This window comes from Orcinus orca, chromosome 6 (assembly GCF_937001465.1).
Source record: "Orcinus orca chromosome 6, mOrcOrc1.1, whole genome shotgun sequence".
NCBI lineage: Eukaryota > Metazoa > Chordata > Mammalia > Artiodactyla > Delphinidae > Orcinus > Orcinus orca.
This window is the reverse complement of record NC_064564.1, coordinates 109,837,971-109,856,432: the sequence shown is the minus strand read 5'-3', so window position 1 is coordinate 109,856,432 and position 18,462 is coordinate 109,837,971. Positions and strand designations below refer to the sequence as shown.

Sequence of the window (18,462 nt, the reverse complement as noted above, 5' to 3'; positions counted from 1 at the left end):
CTGAGCTTCTGTTTCATCTGAAAACAGAGCCAATGACACCCACTCCCCATGACATACCCAAAGCGGCTGGCACAGGGTCAGGCATATGTGACGACCCCATAAATACTGGGTCCCCCTCCTTCCCTTCCTCTGAACTCAAGGTGTGAGTTCAGGGTGACAAGCCCTTTCCTTATGCGTTGGGGGTAGGAGCCATCCAGGTCCTGTCCACTCTCCTCCGAGAGGTGTCCCCGTGTGGCCTGCTGCCCCCTTCCTCCTTGGCCCAGTTTCTTAGGACCCAAGGCCCCATCCATTTGTAAGAGTTTGGTTTCTCTCTCTCTGTTTTTCTTTCCTTTCCCCTCTAAGCAGAACTGCTTGGTGGCTGCCTGCCTCTGTTCCCAAGGCAGTTCCTAAGGGCCCACATTGTCCTGCAGAAGTGATGGCGGTAATTCCGTTAATGGGAAGCAAGACGAATGGTACCTGGTGCCCAAAGGGTACGAAGCGAGCCGGAATTGGAGGAAAGTGTTGCCGGAACACACCCTCCTTTGGGGCCTTATTAGGTCTTGAAAGAGCTGCCGCACTCTCTAAAACCTGCTTTTGCCAGCAGAAGCTTCATTTTACAAATATACAACAACACAAAAACCCGTAAATGGGAAGAAAACCCTGAAGATTGCGCTCCCTTGCTGCAGCGAGGCGGCGAGCTGCCACTCAGAGCTGAAGTCTTTAGCCCCGACGGCTCCGGGTTTAAATAAATGAGCCTGAACGCCAGCTCACCATTTTGTGAACACAGAACATGGATGTTTCTTTGCCGTTTAAGGACTGTTTGCCAGTGGTGGGACGGGACAGCTTTGGGAACGTTTTCTTTTAAAAGGCTTGTTGGTCCCAGATGCCATAAAACCCTATGGCCCTTTCATCAGTCCCAGGAGGAATCCCTGACACAGCTCTCTTCCCCCAAGGCACACCCACAGGCCCTCATAACACACCATCATCTCTCCCGGCTTCTCCTGCCCTGAGAATCAGTGGCATCTCAAAAGCAACTTCACTGCAAAAGGGGCGTCCGTTTCCACAATGATCCAAAGGGCTCACCCCTCCCCCCCAAGTTGGGGGTCAAGCTGCTGAACTGTTTTGGGGGCTTCAGTGTGTCCAAATGCAAAATGCGGGTGGAGGCCGGAGCTGGGACGGACATAGCCAAGGCAAACGACAGGCAGAGCAAGTGGACATGAAGTCAGGCTGCCCGGGGCTGTGTGACCTTGGCAAGCCGTGGAACTCCTCTGGGCCCTGGCCTCCTCATCCGTAACACAGGGCTAACCCCACCCACCTCCCAGCCCTGGAGCAAGGAGTAAATGCAATCCCAGCTCACTGGGCAATGGTCACTTCCCAGGCCACTTTGAGCACTGATGGTCTTTCTGTTCTCAGCACACCCTCCCATAGTACCCAGCATCACCCAGACACATAGTAGGCCATTCACACTAGAGCACACTGGTTCAGGACATATGCTTTGAGAGCCAAAGGCCTGGGTTCAAATCCTGGCTCAGCCACAGACCCACCGTGTGCCCTTGGGCAAAGGACTCAGCCTCCCTTCCCTCATCTGTAAAATGGGACTAATAGAACCTGCATCACACAGGGTCACTGAGGGGAGTCAGTGCCATAATACATGGCCAGGGCCTGCCTGGGGTGGCCCCGGGGGCCAGCAGCCCTGAGAGGGAGTGGTTGAGAGTCCTGGGGGAGCCTGAGAAAAACTCCTACCTCCTAACTGGGAAAACCACCTTCTCAAAGACACTGGAGGCAAAGCAACCCAACGAGGCCATCTCGGGCCCCCTGGGAGAGCCGGGACCTTGAACAACAGGCAGCATGTTAAATCCCCAACAACAACCTTCCCAGGGCGTTAAGAGACTTCGGAGAGCCTCACCCCATGAGGCAGACTGGGGACACCAAGCCCCCCACATCACAGCCCCTGGTCATCTGTCTCTAACACCTGGACCAGGGACGCTGAACCTACTTTCCCCATTCCCCACAGGAGTGCCAGCTCCATTTTGTCTCTTTTGTTCATTACGCGTCTTAGGACACTGCCTGGATCTGTGGGATCAATGAATGACCAAGCCAAGCAAGGAAGGGATGAACTCCCCGGGGAGGGCGGTCCTGGGCTGAGTGATTTCCAGCATGTCCCAGCGTGGAGAGGTGTTCCTGAGTGTCACAGGTGCCACCACGCTGCAGTCCTCGCCCCACAGTGTCATGAATTATCAATACGATAACAGCCGCCAACGGCTGAATGCCTGTTATGTACACGCTCACCTCAGTGGATCATGAAAACTCCCCCAGAGACAGGAACTGAAATTACCCCCTGCTTTGCAGTGAGAAAACTGCGGCCCCAGTGCGAAGTGACGAGCCAAGGAGACGCGGTGAGCAACAGGCAGAAGTGTGACTTGCATCCAGGTGTGTCTGACCCACCATCGCCCTCCTTCCTCTCTGATCCGAAGAGCAGCCCCAGGGCTGGCTGGAGCTTGGAGGAGGAGAGCTGGAGTTGGAGCCTCGGGACCGCTCCCTGCCAAGAAGGGTGACTGCCCAGAGGCAGGAGCCGGCAGACAGCAGAGGCTGCGGTCCAGCTCCCTTCCCGTTCCACGCACACGCGGCGGTGGGGGCAGTGGCTCAGCCGGGCAGCAACCCCAGCCATCCAGCCACGCCTGGGAGTCTTCGAAGAGCAGTGGCTTTGGGGATCGCCCGGGCCTGGGTTCAAACCTCAGTTTTCCAACCATGTGGCTTATGGCTTTGGACCGATGGCTTCTTCCTCTGAATTTCAGGTATCCTCATCTGGAAAATGGGGTCAGCCTAAAATCGTTGCAAGGGTTAACTAAGGGAACACAGATAAAGCACTTGGTCAGATCGCTGGTGCACAGTAGGTACTAAATAATAAGCATTAGTGAACTTTCCCAAGGCTCCCTCATTCATCGCTTTGGGAATGGCCAGACATGTACATCCTGTGGCTGCCTGGCTCTCCAGTTCCAGGGCTGGGAACAGCGTGGGTGGCTGGTGGAATCTGAGTGCCCAGCCCTCTCTGATCTCCAGGGCAACACCTGCTTGGCATTGTTCCCGAGGAAACAGGTCAGCAACCTTATCATTCGATTTCTGACCCTTGTCACTCAGGAAGTCAGAGGCGATGGGTTTGTCAACACAATAACATCTGGCAACAACGTAAGGGATTAAAGCAGGGAGGGCATTGCCAAGGAGGCCCATGATCACGGTGTGTCCTTTGCACGAGACGCCCAGGGTGAGGAGGGAGGCCAGCGGGCCACCTGATAGCGGTCACGTTCCGGGCCAGCGGTCTGTAGACGGTACCTCACAGCAGAACTTTCCCTTCCAATAAGACTGGCCTCGACCACATGTCGAGACCCGATACCGGGACCTTGCTCTTTGTGAAGGGCTGTAGTTCTCCCAGCAGAGGCAGCTTCACGGGCAAGAGATCAGCATCGGCATGTGGCCCTGTCCTCAGGAGGGAGCCCCTCGCTCTGTGTGCACTCTCTTGAAAGTCTTCACCTTATCTTTGAACTTGTGTTTTCTAAGCGAAGTTGGTGGAACAATGGTGCATGTGCTGGGGGCGTGAAGTCTCAGCTCACGAGTGGTCCTGCCTTGCCCAGGGCGGGTCTCACCTGCCCACCTCCCTGCCCCCAACAACCTCTGCTGTTCTCCACCCTTGGCAAGGGCCTGGCTGCAGACATGGCGAGGGCTGGGGTCAGGTGTGCCTGCCCACCGAGCCACAGGGTGGAGCCGTGGGCACCTGCGAGGGTCTGTACTCACCCTGTGAGTGTCCCTGTGCCCAAGGGATCATGGGCACAATAACAAATTAAAAACATCACGACAGGTGGGGAGAGAGACTGTGAAAGGAAGGAAAAAGATTTCTGCCTGCTTTTTGAACAGGGGACCTACATTTTCATTTTGTACTGGGCCCCCCAAATTACGTGGCTGGCCCTGCCTTCCATTTATTTATTGATCCTTGGGGACACCCCTGCACCTCTGCAGAGCTGGAAGACACCGCTCTCGGGTCTGAGGCCATCACTGCCTAAGAAGCTTCTCAGAACAAGGCCCCCCCACCCCCTACCCACCCTGCCTGCCAGGCTTGTTCTTTGAACCCCTATCATTGGTCACTTATTGCGGTCTTGTGGGCCAGGCCTGGTTTTCCGGTGCCGGGGATGTGACGGTAAACCAGATCACAGAGCACTGATGGAAACAGGCAGGAACGTTGGTAGCAGAGTCAGGCGGTCCCGCAGAGCAGCAGGGGGGGCGAGGTGGGAAGAGCTGGCACGTGCAGGCTGCCTCTCGAAAGCAGGGACGTGGGGGTCGGCTCTGGGAGACGGGCAGGAGCTCCTCCATCAGTAAGGTGGGGCCACCCTGACTCACCTCCCGGGGCTGTCGGAGACTGAAGGGGCTATCGTGCCTGAGGGGTGTCTCCAGCCGGCCGGGGCAGGCACGGCAGAGAGAGGGGACGGCACAGGCACGAGACACTAATGCAGGGCAGTCAGCAGCCGACTCCCCAAATGACTGCAAAGCCAACAATGAAAAAACATCGGAGGCGCAGCACCGCCATATCCTGAGCCCCTACCACACGCCAGGCACCTGGCTAAGGTGGCTTGATCTCACCACCGGCCCCCTCCTGGGGTAGATAATTATTCCTGTGGTTTCTATTCCCACTTGACATTTTACAAACATCACCTTACTTTCTGTGGTTTAAAAAGTCCAGTTGGTACCGAGCACGGGGTCAACCATGCTTTTCTGATATGACGCGTCACGGACAGAGAAGAATTCACACTGACTAAGAGCTCAGACTGCACAGTTGGGCCAACCTGGGTGTGATCTTGGACCACCCCCCAGCTGTGGGTTCTGGGGCAGATCTGACCTGCCCTGGGCCTCAGTTTCCCATTTGTAACTTGGGGTTAACAAGAGTCCCATCCTGGAGGGGTTGCTGTGATGAGTAAGTGAGGTGATGTCAGTGAAGGATGCAGCACACAGCCAGTGCTTGACAAACGTCAGCCAGTGCTTACTGCCGTGAAACCCCAAAACATCCAATGAGAAACCCGAGCATCACGTGGCGCTTCCCGGGACCGTGCGAGTCTGCTCCCTCCTTCCTAGCATCTGCCACAACTCTGCTCCGAGACCGCTCTCTCCCCCCATTGTCATGTCACATCAGTCCATAAATATTTAAACAACATGTCATCAGATTATTATAACATATGATCTATAGCACTGATGTGCTGCAGTTCTGCGCATTTGGGCTTCGTTTTCGGAATATCGAGACATAAAATATTTATATATTTAGCCAACCACGAGATCTCACATTCTGTCTCAAAATGCTGGGTGGTGGCAAGACGCTGAACTGAGAGGCAACGTGTGAAGGGGATGCCTTGTTCTCACGTCGGTTCCTGGGGCATCTGGATTGTTTCTGGTTCATTCCGGGGACGTCATTGTGTGGCCCGTGAACGGTGGCTGGCCGGGTTTATCGCAGCAAGCAGAGGGCCGGGACTAAAAAAACCCCGTAAGACGGGGCAACAGTTCAAATCACTTGGGCTCTGTCATTTTCCTTTCTGTATCCATAGATCTGCGCATAGTAGGTGCTCTTAAACGTCTACTGGAAAACAAGTCAATTCACCTGCAGCCCACAGCACCACCCAACGGGCTGGCGTCCAGCAGGGATTCAGTCACATTTGCTCCCCTGTTTCATTCCATCCCCACTGCCCAGCACCAGGCCTGGCCCGGAGTGGGATCCAGTGAATGTTGCTGGATGAACGGCAATTGAAGGAATATACGCGTGACCAGATAAATCACTTAATTAGCTAATAAATGAATGCGGGATAATGACTCTGGTCATGTCTGCTGGTCGGAATTATACTGTGTAAGACCCTCCTCCAGAGAAACAAAGGCTCTCCAGTCACCCGTAGTGGGTAGGCAAAGAGGTTTTCCTGGGTAATTAAATACCTCGATTGCTAACATTAGCACATCACAGTGACCATATGTCCTGGAATTTTCAGTACTATGCAATTTCAAAGATGCCACCCCCTAAGCCATTCGAGCATCCAGGAACTTCTCACACACCAGCGACGAAACAGCTTCGTCCAAAACTGCCTCTCCTGTCCCCAAATGTCACTAAAATGCTTTTACAGACCACTGCTGTTTTGGGTGTTTGGAAACAGTGGTCATCATGTGTCCAACCTAGAGATGATCGACATCTGACGTCCTGGGAGGTCACAAAAGTATTTGCAAATTAAAGTTATTAGCTTGGAGTAAAAGTATTTTCTTTGTGTGTTCCCCAAATGCCATGCTGTCACCATCAAGAGCTGGCATGCCCCACCTTTGTCCCCAGCCTCTGCATAAAAATCCAGTCTTCATTTCCTCTTGGGTTGGCTGAGGCTGGCATTTAAAACAAACACAAAAGGCCACTAAAATTCCTGAGGGAGACGAACAAAGGAAATGCACACGCACTGAGTCAGGCACGCCAAGTCCATGCTTGAGATCCCGGTGTAACTAAATCCGGCTGGACTTGGCTGGACCCGCCAAATGCATGGGGTGGGCTCCCTGTCTGTCTGCCATGTGCTGCCCAGTGGTCCTGCCACCTGGGCACCCACCCTGGTGGTCCACCAAGGCCACACCAGCTAGGGAATCGTTTCCTCTTTCAACCCAGGATTCCCTGTTTTCTGGGCTGGGGCAGAATCTGGGCTCTTGTTCATTTGCTGCCTAGCAAATGTCTGTGCCCAGAGGTGGCATGGGAGACTTAACCCCTTCCCCTTCCCTGAGCAACACCCCCAAAGATATGTCCTCTAAAAAATAAGCGTGGTTTATAGACAATGCAGCTTTAAGACATGGCGCCCACCAAATCCTACCCAAAGCCCCCCCTCTACAGATTTCAGGAGGCACCTCTGCAGAAAAGGGGCAAAGGAGGGAGACCCCTGTAACTCTGGGAGGTAACCTCCGTGTTTAGGTTCCTCTACTTGGAATAATCCAAGGACAAGTCTTTCTCTCAGAAACCTTCTCTGCACAGGGGAGGGGCCGTCGGGCACAGCTCAGCCTTTTGCTGGCCACTGGGAGGAATGAAGAGGGGGTGCTTGCAGCCAGTCGAGTTTGCCACCAGCTTCAGTAAGTCCACAGAAACATTCTTCAAGGATCCTGTCACTTACCCACTTAAAACTTTCCATCCATTCAGCAACTATTAATTGAGCACCTGTGTGCCAGGCACGGTACTGGACACTGAGGTACAGCTGTGGTCCACAGACCAACTCTTACCCTCATGGAGCTCACATTCCAGTCTGGGAGGCAGATAACAAACACACGACGTCAGGGATGGATAAGGGCCCTGAAGAAAAATAAAGCAGGGCCAGGGAATGGGGAGTGAAGGACGTGGGATTAATTTTGACAGAGTGGGGATGGTGGGGTCTCTTTGGAGAAGTGACTTTTGCAGTGTCCCTGTGAAGGCTAGGAACAAGTCATGGGAAGATTAGGAGGAAAAGGATTTCAGGGAACAGCAAGTACAAAGGCCCTGAGGTGGGAGTACGCTTGGCATGTTTGAGGAAAGGTAAGGAGGCTGGGGCGGAGTGAGTGAGGGGGAGACTGCTGAAAAGTAAGGCTGCGAAGTAGCAGGGGCCCCACTGCTCTTGCAATAAAGACCAAAGCTCACAGATCCTGGGGGGCCTTGGCAGCCTCCTCTCCCACTATTTGCCCCCTTGGTTCATACTTTTCCTCCCAGCTGCCTAGGAGGCCCTCGGCCTGGCCTGGCCACCAACGACAGCCCACACAACGGGCACTTCCAGAGGGCAGCCTTCAGACCAGACCCCAGGACACAGGTTTCTCACAGCACTAAGGCTTCTTTATGTCTGTTTCTCTGTCCATTAAATGGGCATAATGGTACCTGTGTCACAGAACTGCAGGAGGATGAAGTGAGTTAATCCATGTAAAGGGTTAGAACAGAATGTAACATGTGGTGAGTGCCTGGTACAAAGGCTCTATTGAAGGGTCCAAAGGCTGAGAAAGTGGTAGGAAGTTCCTGGCTTCGCACTGCTTGGGGTCTGCCTGCAGCACAGGACCGCAGTCTGGCTCCCAGCTTCCCATCCCACAGCCCCACCTACCCACTCACGCTGTGGGCTACTTGCCCTTCACCCCAGCCTTCTCAGGCCTCCAGGCCTCCAGCACCTTGCCTGGCAAATCTCACGTCTCCCTCAAGGCTGGGGAGTCCCTCCCTCCTGGAAGCCCTCCCACTTCCCCAGAGAGTGAATCCCAAAGGTGTGCCTGCTGTAAACTGTTCACAAGCACCTACAACGGGGTCATGACACAACTTCTGCAGCTACAGGTGGTGGGTGGGACCATTAGAGGGTCTCTGTGCCAGCTCCCAGCATAATGCCTGACTCAGAATGTCAGGACGTATTTCTTGAGTGAATGAGCGGACAGATGACCACACAGCAGCCAGCAAGGGCATATCTGCTTAACAAAATGGAGTCCACTTAACCCAAGCAACAGTGAAGGGTCTGTGTTTCCGCACTGAACTGTTCGCCCACATTCTGGGCCCAGGTGCCACGAACCCAAGCCTTGGCCTGAAAGTTGGGAGAACGACCTGATTTCAGCCACGGAACAGCCACAGCCTGCGTGGGAGACCTTAGGCTGGTCAAAATCTTTCTGTGGGCCTCATTCTCCCTATCTGTAAAATGGGAGGCTTTTAAGCTTTTATATTTAAGCATCAGAAACTTTTCTTTTTTTTTTTAATTTATTTTTTACTTTTGGCTGTGTTGGGTCTTCCTTGCTGTGCGCGGGCTTTCTCTAGTTGCGGTGAGCGGGGGCTACTCTTTGTCGCGGTGCACGGGCTTCTCATTGCAGTGGCTTCTCTTGTTGAGGAGCCCGGGCTCTACACGCGCTGGCTTCAGTAGTTGTGGCTCGTGGGCTCTAGAGCGCGGGCTCAGTAGTTGTGGAGCACGGGCTTAGTTGCTCCGCGGCATGTGGATCTTCCTGGACCAGGGCTCGAACGTGTGTCTGCTGCATTGGCAGGCGGGTTCCTAACCAGTGCACCACCAGGGAAGCCCAGAAACTTTTCTTATAAAAAATTTTTTTTCCAAATAAAATTAACCATTTTAAAGTAAAAATTAAGGGGCATTTAGTACATTCCCAATGTTGTGGAACCACAACCTCTACCTGGTTCCCAAACATTTCCATCATCCCAGAAGGAAACCCTGTACCCGTTACGCAGTTTCTCCCCATTCTCCCCTCCCCCACACCCCCGATAACCACCAATCTCCTTTCTGTCTCTAAGGGTTTATAGATTCTGAACATTTCGTATAAGAACCTTTCTTAAAATGACACCTGAGCAAAACTTCCTTATATAAAACAGGAAGGAGGAGAAGGGCCGAGGCTGAAGACGGTAGGTTTATCTCTTCCCCTCCCCCTTAGGGGAGCTGACATCCCCCATCCTTAGTGGCCTTTCAGGGAAGGCTCTGATCCCAGACCCTTTCTTTTCAGAGTTCTAATCCTAAACTTGGGTTTCTAAGGCAAATCACCCCAAACGGTGCCCGAGAATCAAGGGCCTTGAGCCTGGCGTTACTGGCCCACTTGCCAGATGAGGAAGTAGAGGCTGGGCCCACATGAAGCCCTGGCCTGAGCTGACCGCTGGGGAGGTGCTGGATTCAAAGATCTCCAGAGCCCGCTGATGCTCTCCCCTCACCACACACACCAAGGTGGGGTCTCAGATGTGAAGAGCTGGCCAAAACCCCACAGAAGCTACCTCACGAGGGCAGCCAGTCCCGGGGGACAAAGGTCACTCCTCTCCCTCGGGGAAGACAAGCCAGCCTGAGGGAGCCCCAGTAGCTTAGGGGGCGCCAAACACGCACAGTCTCCCTCAGCCCTCGCTGTGCAGACTCTCTGTGACGACCCTGTTGGTGCAGAGGGCCACCTGCTCACTTCCAACCAAGAACTGCCTGCCCCCGGCCCAGGTCTGCGACAGCCGCTCCATCAGCACAGACCTCTGATGGGGCCAGTGCTGTGTAAATAATTAACAAAACATCTGCCTTGCTTAATAACACACCGTGGCTGACACAGCTCTCGGGGCCTCCCGAGACCCTTCAACTCCAAGACGACGCACCAAAGGCTCACTTTCCTCTCCGTGGGGCTGGCGGGGGGGCAGCGTAGACAGGAAAGCAAAATACTGATTTCTAAACATTTCCCTGAGATGCCCAGGGCTACCCTGACATTTAAATCTTGCCTCTTGGGACTTCCCTGGTGGCACAGTGGTTAAGAATTGCCCTGCCAATGAAAGGGACACGAGTTCGAGCCCTGGTCAGGAAAGATCCCACATGCCGCGGAGCCACTAAGCCCGTGCGCCGCAACTACTGAGCCCGCGTGCCACAACTACTGAAGCCCGTGCGCCTAGAGCCCGTGCTCCATAACGAAGAGTAGCTCCCGCTTGCTGCAGCTACAGAACGCCCGCGAGCAGCAATGAAGACCCAATGCAGCCAAAAACAAATAAATAAATTTATTAAAAAAAAAAAAATCCTGCCTCTTTCCAAATTGTCATTGTCTCCTCCACTCTATTTTGAGGGTCATGGTCATCGAAAAGTGCTTCAGTGGCACCTACCTGGAGGGGCCCCCGACACCCCCTTTTAACCTTGTTTCGGGCCTCAAGATACAGGGGCACTGAAAATGCTGCTGACAAAGAGATGACCTTCCCAGCCCTGTGACCCTGGGCGCGTCCTCGGTAATTAAATAGTTCCTAGTCTCTCACCAAGCACCCACATGCTGAGCATTTTGTATGCATTATTTTATTTAGTTCTTCCCTCGCACTTTATGAGGTCATAATACTGCTCCTGTCTTCTGGATGAGGAAACAGGCTCCCAGAGGTGAAGGACTTTTTCACAAGCGGCAGGTCTGGGCCTCGCACCTCACTCATTTGGATTGTGGGTGAGTGCCTTCCCCCTCTGGGCCTCAGTTTCCGTCCTGTAAAATGGGCGTGCAGCTCTTCTCTGGATGGCGAGCCTGCCGAATTCCTCACCTGCAGCTTGGACTGATCAGAGCTGAGGGTGGTTTGTATGGTAACCCTGTCCCTTTGCAGGTCTCTTCCCGACAATCCCCAATTTCAAAGACTTTGGGGACAATAAGGAACAAGAGAGGGCAGGCCTTGGGGAAGGGGTCGAGTACAAATTCCACCTCCACTGCCCACTTGCTGTGAGAACGGGTCTGAGGGACTAAACCCCATGGCCTCAACTACAACTCAGGGACCTCGGAACATTCTCCTTAAACAGCTCTCGGCTCTCCATTCACTAGGATCAAGCACTGCCCCCTCCCCCAGCCTAATTTTGAAGTGTGAGGGTTAAACAACTCCGGGAAACGCAGGCCCTGCAGGCTCTCAGTGGCAGCCTCCCTCCCCCTTCCCTTGTCGGAATTCCTTCACACTCTACGGAATTCTTACATAAAGCCCCTTTTTCTTTTCTGTGAGGTCACCATCATGCAGATGTCTAAGAGAAAGAAAGACTGGCTCCACATGGATCAAGGCCGTTGGAACTGAATGCGTTTCAGATCCCAGCTGGCCACCTTTCAATTCTGTAGGCCCCTCATTCAGCCCCCCTCACCCCCCAGAACAGAGCCAGCTACAGTGTCGAGTCGGGTTTGGGGTGCAGTGATCCTGCTGGTACATGCTGAGAAGGCCTGGCGAGAAGACCCGGCCTTTGCCACCAGACCACCCGAGAAGTTGCCTGTGGAAAAATCCATAATTGGAGACAACGGCAGAGGTTATGTATGAGGGTTTGTTTCCACACAAGTAAGTCTTGTTAGAGGGACAGATGTCAAAACGCTAGATCACTCTCCAAGTTCAAGTTCCCGAATTAAACGTCACAGGAAATTACACCACCAACTGATTTGCCCCAATGTCAGCTCCTGTCTGAGGAGGCCGTTGGTCTATTTCAGTTTGGGCCAAAGGAAGGGGCTGTGCGTATGCCACCCAGCTCAGATAGGGATGGATGAAGCCACTGGCCTGCTTTTTTTCTCTTTAAGTTAACATTTTCCCAAAAGGCTATCTTGTCACTGCCCAAGAATCAGAAGTGAGAAAATAGGCAACTACCAAAAGCCACCGAGGGTCTTTGGCCAAGCGTGGCCATCCTTCACCTTTCAAAGCAAATTCACAGACACCCAGGGGTGCCCAGACCACCCAGACAACCCCTCACTCCACAAGCACCCTTTCCCCAGAGCTCCAAGTTCTGACCACCATCTGAGGCGATGGCCAAGGAAGGGCCCATGGGCAAAACAGTTTCCTAAGAATGATGTCAGCAAAAAAAAAAAAAAAAAAAAGAGAGAGAGAGAGATAAAAATGTAGAAACAAGGACTATTTTTACCTCCCCAAATCACAGGCCAGACGGGAGAGAAATCCATCAATGCCAGAAATGCGGCTGGGCCTTCGCACAAGATCTATTATTTCACACCTTAAATTAACGCATCTCAAAGCAATTTGCAAATGTTCATCAATTTGCAGAACATACTTGCAAGGGAGAGAAACACCTTTATCTTTTCAACACCAAAGGACGCTCGCAGGAGCACCCCACACCCAAAACCACACAGGTCTTCGCACACAACATTCCTTTCCAGTACAGTGTAGTATGAACCGTGGTGTAAATGGAAATGAACGGGGAAGAGAGACAGGCACGGGACTGAAATGGTAAGGAAGTGACAAGAAGCCTACGTAGAAATGATGCTGTTGTCAGATATTCAGAATTGAGGGTCCGGCCCCGTGGGGGTAACTCGCCATCATCAGGGGTCAGGATGCCGGGCTCTTCCTGAGGGCAGTGTCCTAGGTTGCTTCCACCCCACACAAGCCTGGAGGTGCCAACCCGTATTCAATCTCGGATGACTCACCAGGGCCCTCCACTCTCCACCCTCTACCTCCCTGGCTCGGTCTGACCCAAGAAGGGGAAGGGAATAGTCTTCTCTTTTTGACAACTGTTTTTGACACTTCCCTTCTGAAACCAATTTTTGGCACTTTGAGAGGAAAGAAAAAATGTGAACTGTGGCCCTTTCTATCTGACAGCTCTGGCTCCTCTGCACCAGAGGGGCAAGTGTGGACGAGGAAGGATGGCAGTGCCTTCAGGAAGACCTCTCCCAGAAGTCTGGAGCCCAGAAAAGAACCCAGCGTGTCTTAATCCGCAGCAGGACAAAGGCAGACAGACCTGGTTTAAAGTTAAGAACTTCAACTCTGGAATCAGAGATGTGGGTTTGGATCCTGACTTTGCCATTTGCCAGTTTACGACCCTGCCCAAGTGACTTAACTTCATCTTCCTCTCTGTAAGATCAGGATAACAACCCCAAACGTTCGCACTGGGCCAGACACATGGTGCACAGCCACTGTGACCTTCCAGGTTCGGTGCAGAGACTATGGGCTCTGCGCAGTCAAGCCTGGGTTCAAATCCAAGATCAACCGTATATCATCACGGGATCTTCACCACATGATTTAATCTCTCTGTGCCCTAGTGCCCTCACCTGTATAATGGGCATCATGATCGTTCCCATCTCATGATGTTGGTGAGTGGACTGAGTGAAATAAGGCAATTAAAGCTTTTAGTACCGCGCCTGGCACATGGAATACCCTCCATGAATGGTGGCCACTAGCCATGGTGCATAACTTTCATAAAATTGTGCACATTTCAGCGCTGAGCCTCACTTTTCTCATCTGTAAGATGGAGATAATAACCCCTACCTCACAGTGAAAATTAACTAAGTGTATGTACGTTTAAAGCACCCAGCACCCAGTCTGTGCCCCTTCAGAAGGCAAATCCTGGTGCAATGGAAAGAGGATGGGCTTGAAGTCAGGCAGGTGATAGGATTCTGCTGCCACCTCCTCTCTGTGGTCCCAGGACACTACTCGAACTCTCTGAGCCTCAATTTCCTTGTGCGTATAAAACCAGAAGCCACGCTCCACAGCCTGACTTTTGGGAGGATTGTGGCGCCCAGAACAGTGCCCGGCACACAGTGGGTGCTGCATAAATGTGAATTCCCTTCCCCCGCTCCTTCCTTGCTTGAAGCCTCCAGAAGTCCCATCTGGCAAAGCCAGGAGCTCCGTTTCTTGAACCCTGAACGGCCCTCTACCCAGACCAACCTGGGCTGCTGCTTACGTCGGAGACTTTAGTTTGCGGAGGTAGAAACTACTTTTTAGTCATTTCCGAAGCAGACGGGACGGCAGAGGCTGACAAACCGCAGGGACCATTTTAAATCCTGGGCCTTTCTTCTGGGAAGTTAGGCAAGAACCTTCCCAAATGTTTGCCCGTGGGGCTCTCTGCCAGGGAGTGACTCATCCACAGCTCCCCACAGGCATATTTTATTTGGGGGTGGGGGATTGAGGGAGGGCCTGGCCTTGCTGGGGGAGGGGAGGCAGCATTTCCAGCACACCCAGAGGTGGATTTGGGTTTTTTTTTTTCATTTTTTAGGACAAAAAAGAAAAAGAATGTGGGTCTTTTTTGTTTCCTTCCAGGTTTTGTTTGCTAAAAGAAGACATCCAGAGTTCACTCAGTAAGCTGCTGCGTGGGGAACAGGCGTTTTCAGCCGGCTCTGCAGCCCTTTCAATGAAATTCTTCTTCCATTAACGCCACGGTTTTTAAAATGTCCCTCCAAGGTTCGCCTGTGCACACACTGAGCTCCTAAGACGACATGTTCCCCTCAGAAAGGCAAGCCAGATTTTGACAATCCAGAGGAACTAGGGAGCTCCAGAGATTCAAAAGTTTGCCTTAAAGCAATTAAGACTTTCGACTGCAGAGATTTTCAACATTTATAAAGCACACCAAAAACTGTCAGTTAAAACATCAAGGACAGACCTCGGAAGACAGTGTCCAAAGCCTGCTGTGATCAATTTGTTACCGTCTTGGGGGCTCACACTTGGAGCCCAGGCTCGATACAAGTAAATCAGATGAATATCTATCTACTTAGTAAGGCAGGCAGAGAGACACCCCCAGATACACAGACAAGTGTCCCCGGACCCCTGGTCTCCCCAGGGTCAGCCCCACCCTGGGCCTGGGGAAAGGGTTAAAATTCACCAGGGCCAGAGAGGGGCAAGAACAAAGCCAGGGGACACAGAAGAGTTTTTGGGAAAACTGAATACAGGTCCTCCAGTGCCAGGCCAAGAGGCTCCACCAGGCCCAGCGCAGCCCCAGCCCAGTCTGGAGCCCCTTGGAGGGTCCTGCCAGTGGTCCTGCCCAGGCCCGGCTGGGCTCTGCGGTCTGACCTCTGGCCTCTCATTCACCAAAGAAAACCCAGCACCCACGGGGTGCCCACACCAGGCCTGCTTCTCTCCACGGGTTCCCCTGACATCCGGGCCAGCGGCGGGCACATCACGCAGTAGGCCTGGTGGGCGCAAAGGGGGGCCCTCAGCCTCCACAGCAAACATACTCGCATGCTCCTGTACACAAATTACACACTCACATCCACATATGTACACTTTTGCCCTCAAGGGCTCATAAATACCCACAAAAATCACTTGTGAACGCTCCCACGTGTGCGCGCGCACACATACACCCAGAATCCACACATTCTCGGTCACAAAAATGAGATCCCACATGAAGCGCCTGGCGCATAGTAAACACTCAATAAATGACTAAGTGGGAGCCATGCCCGCTTGCCCCGCACTCACTCACACCAAACTCCACCACCCCACCACGCCGACGCTCCGAGGTGCACACGCACCAACTCGGCCACAGGCACGCGCGCACTCCTGCGAACACACCAGGAGGGACAGATGGACACGCCGCCCACGCACGCTCGGACGCACGGCCGGGGACACACTCAGACACGCACGCTCACGCGCGTCCCGACCTCCCGCATGCACACCCGCCCGCTGTCCCCCGCGGAGCCTCGGGCGCGTGCGCGGGCACGCGCGCCCCGCTCGGCCCGAGAGTGGGTGGCTGCCCCGCGGCCCGGCCTCCGCCCCTTCCCCGGCCCGCGCCGGCCCGATCCGGTCGGGCCCCGGCCCCAGGCCACTCACCGGCTCGCGGGCGGGCTCGGCTGCCGTAGGGAGGACCGGCGCACGGTCGGCGGGAGCGGTGGGTCCCACACGAGTTGGCGGCGCCGCAGCTGCACGCTCGTCCGCTGGGTTCCTCCGCCGCCGCCTGCGCGGGCCCGCGCGCGCGCTCCCGCCCCTCCCCGCCGCGGGGCCGCGCCGCCCCCTGCGCTCGTGCGCGCTGCCGCCACGCAGGCTTGGGGGGCGCCCGGGCGGCGCCCTCACCGAGGCCGGATCCCCTCACTCTCCCAAGCCCACTTAGCCGAGGACCCCCTCCCCATTTCAAAGCTGGGGAAACTGAGGCCCAGATCACACAGCGAGTTAGGTCCAGCATCTCCCCTTCTTCTCGGGCTCTAGACACTTCGGGTCTGCAGTCAGTCAACCCCGTGGACCCCTCCCACGCGTCTTTGCATACCCATCACCTAACTTTGCTCCCGTCACAACCCTGGAGATACTAAAATCGGTTAATCAACAAGCGCTTATTTTGCGCCTGAATGCGGGCACTGAAGTAGGCTCCAAGGGTATCTCGCTGTGGTGAAGGCACTGCTCTCTGCCCTCAGAGGGCCAACGTCTCCTCATCTGGAGCTCCCCACTTCCTGTACACCCCAAGACCAGTAAGAATCAACGTGCAGAGGTTTCTGGAAGAAGTAAGACTCTGCTAATGAATGCTTAACACCCCCTCGAAGGAGACAGAGTCTGTATGGGGGCCCAAAGGCAGCAACTCAGCTCCCTGCTTCACTTCCTAGGGGGACCCCACCCCCCAAAAGGGGACGCTCCTGGCCCAGACAGTTCCTGTTTCCACACTCGCTGCTTTTCCTCTACATGCAAAACTGTGCTGTGTCCCGCAGGAGGGCAGGAACCAGGGACTGACGCTGGCTGCCTGCCAGCTGTCCAGCTTGGTCACCGTGCTGGGCACAGGGGGATACCCACTGGGCCTGTTTGCCCAGTGAATGGACATGTTTCAGCTGGCTCGGATGTCTGACAATGATGACACCAACTGAACACCCACTGTGTGCCAGGCTCACGGCTGCACACTCTGCCTGCCTGGTGCTGTTCAGTCCCACAGCCATTATTTGAAGGAGACTTTATGCTGCTTTCGTGCCCATTTTACAGATGGGGTAAATGAGGCCTAGAACTGAAGCTTAGAGTAACAAATTCTCTTGCCCAAAGTCACCCAGCTGGTAAGTGATTGAGCTAGAAACTGGACCACAGATGATCTGATTCCTGTGCCTGTGTGCTTAATTTAGGATGTGAACAGTATGGTTCTGTGCTGCTGATACAAGAAGGGGCAGACGGGGCAGCAGCCCATCCAGAGGAGCCAGCCCTTCTACAAAGCGACAGGGATGAAATGGATCATTTTGCAAATTGGTTAGCCGTTAGTTGGGGATCTGATTACAGCCTCACCTCACATGATATACTTCACAATAAATGCCAGATAGATTGAACAGTTAAATGTAAAAAATAAGCATTGCAGAAAACAAGAGGAAGTAATAGAAGTTCTGAGATTGTGTGGCAATCTTACTAGTAGGTGAGTGATATTGACTATATTCCTGCAGGAAATATTCATTCATTCATTCATTCATTCACTCGACACATACAGCACCTTCTATGGGTCAGATGCTATTCTAGGCACTGGGTTACAGTCATGAACAAAATACAGCCCAGACTCTCTTGGGGCTTCAATCTGGGGGTGGGAGGGGGGAAAAGAAAAGTATCTGGCATGGCAAGGAAAATAGGTTTGATGGAGAAAATAAAGCAAGGAGGGGGGAGGAAAGCCCCCCAGGGGTGCTTTTTCGTAGAGAGTGCTGGGAGAAGGCCTCTCTGATGAGGTGACATTTGAACAGAGGGCTGTATGAGGGAGTGAGGGAAGAGGTCCTCTGTGTATAGGACAGGTTCGTGCTCCAAGAACCATCCTAGTACGCTACAGAGCAAGAACCTGAAATTCCTCTTTGAAGGAAACTTTGGGAGCAGACCACCGAGGAAAGCAGCACTGGGACCCCCACGCATGTCTGTATAAGAATCTACCATTTGTAAAGCCTGTTCCCAGCCTCACAGAGCCCCTGTAACAGGTACTCCCAGTGTCCTCATTTGCCATTTAGGAAACGGAGGCTCAGAGAGGTCAAGAAGTGTGCCACAGGTCACACAGCCAACCACCATCAGCAGAGATGGGTCTGGCTGCAGGCCAGCTGTTGGCTGCTGCTGAGTGTTAGGGGACTGAAGAAGTCCTGGCCGCCCCCTTCCCTCCCTCTGGGACTATAATTCAGGAACAGGAGGGCCTAGGGCATCTGCTGTAGGCTTCTAGAGACAGGAGGGTGCAGCAGCAGGACTTGAGGGGTTGCGGGGGAGTCATCCCCACCCTGTTTTCCTGGCCTTCCTCTTCCTCACCTCCTACTTACTTCCCTCTGGCCTGGTCTCAGCCCCTGGTGACATGCTGGGGGGAAAATCAGGTTAAACTCTGCCCAGAGACCCTCCAAGTGCCCTGCACTACCCTCACTCCC

At 53.7% G+C, this 18,462-nt stretch overlaps 1 protein-coding gene across 1 annotated transcript in view; it reads right to left on the bottom strand.

Annotated features, from left to right (window-relative positions):
• Window positions 1–16,105, bottom strand: part of NEK6 (NIMA related kinase 6) — an 84,369-nt gene extending 68,264 nt beyond the window's left edge. The window contains exon 1 of the mRNA XM_004269239.4: window positions 15,950–16,105. The gene's annotated coding sequence lies outside the window, so the exon portion shown is untranslated. The remainder of the gene's footprint in view (window positions 1–15,949) is intronic.
• Between the last annotated feature and the right edge of the window lie 2,357 nt (window positions 16,106–18,462).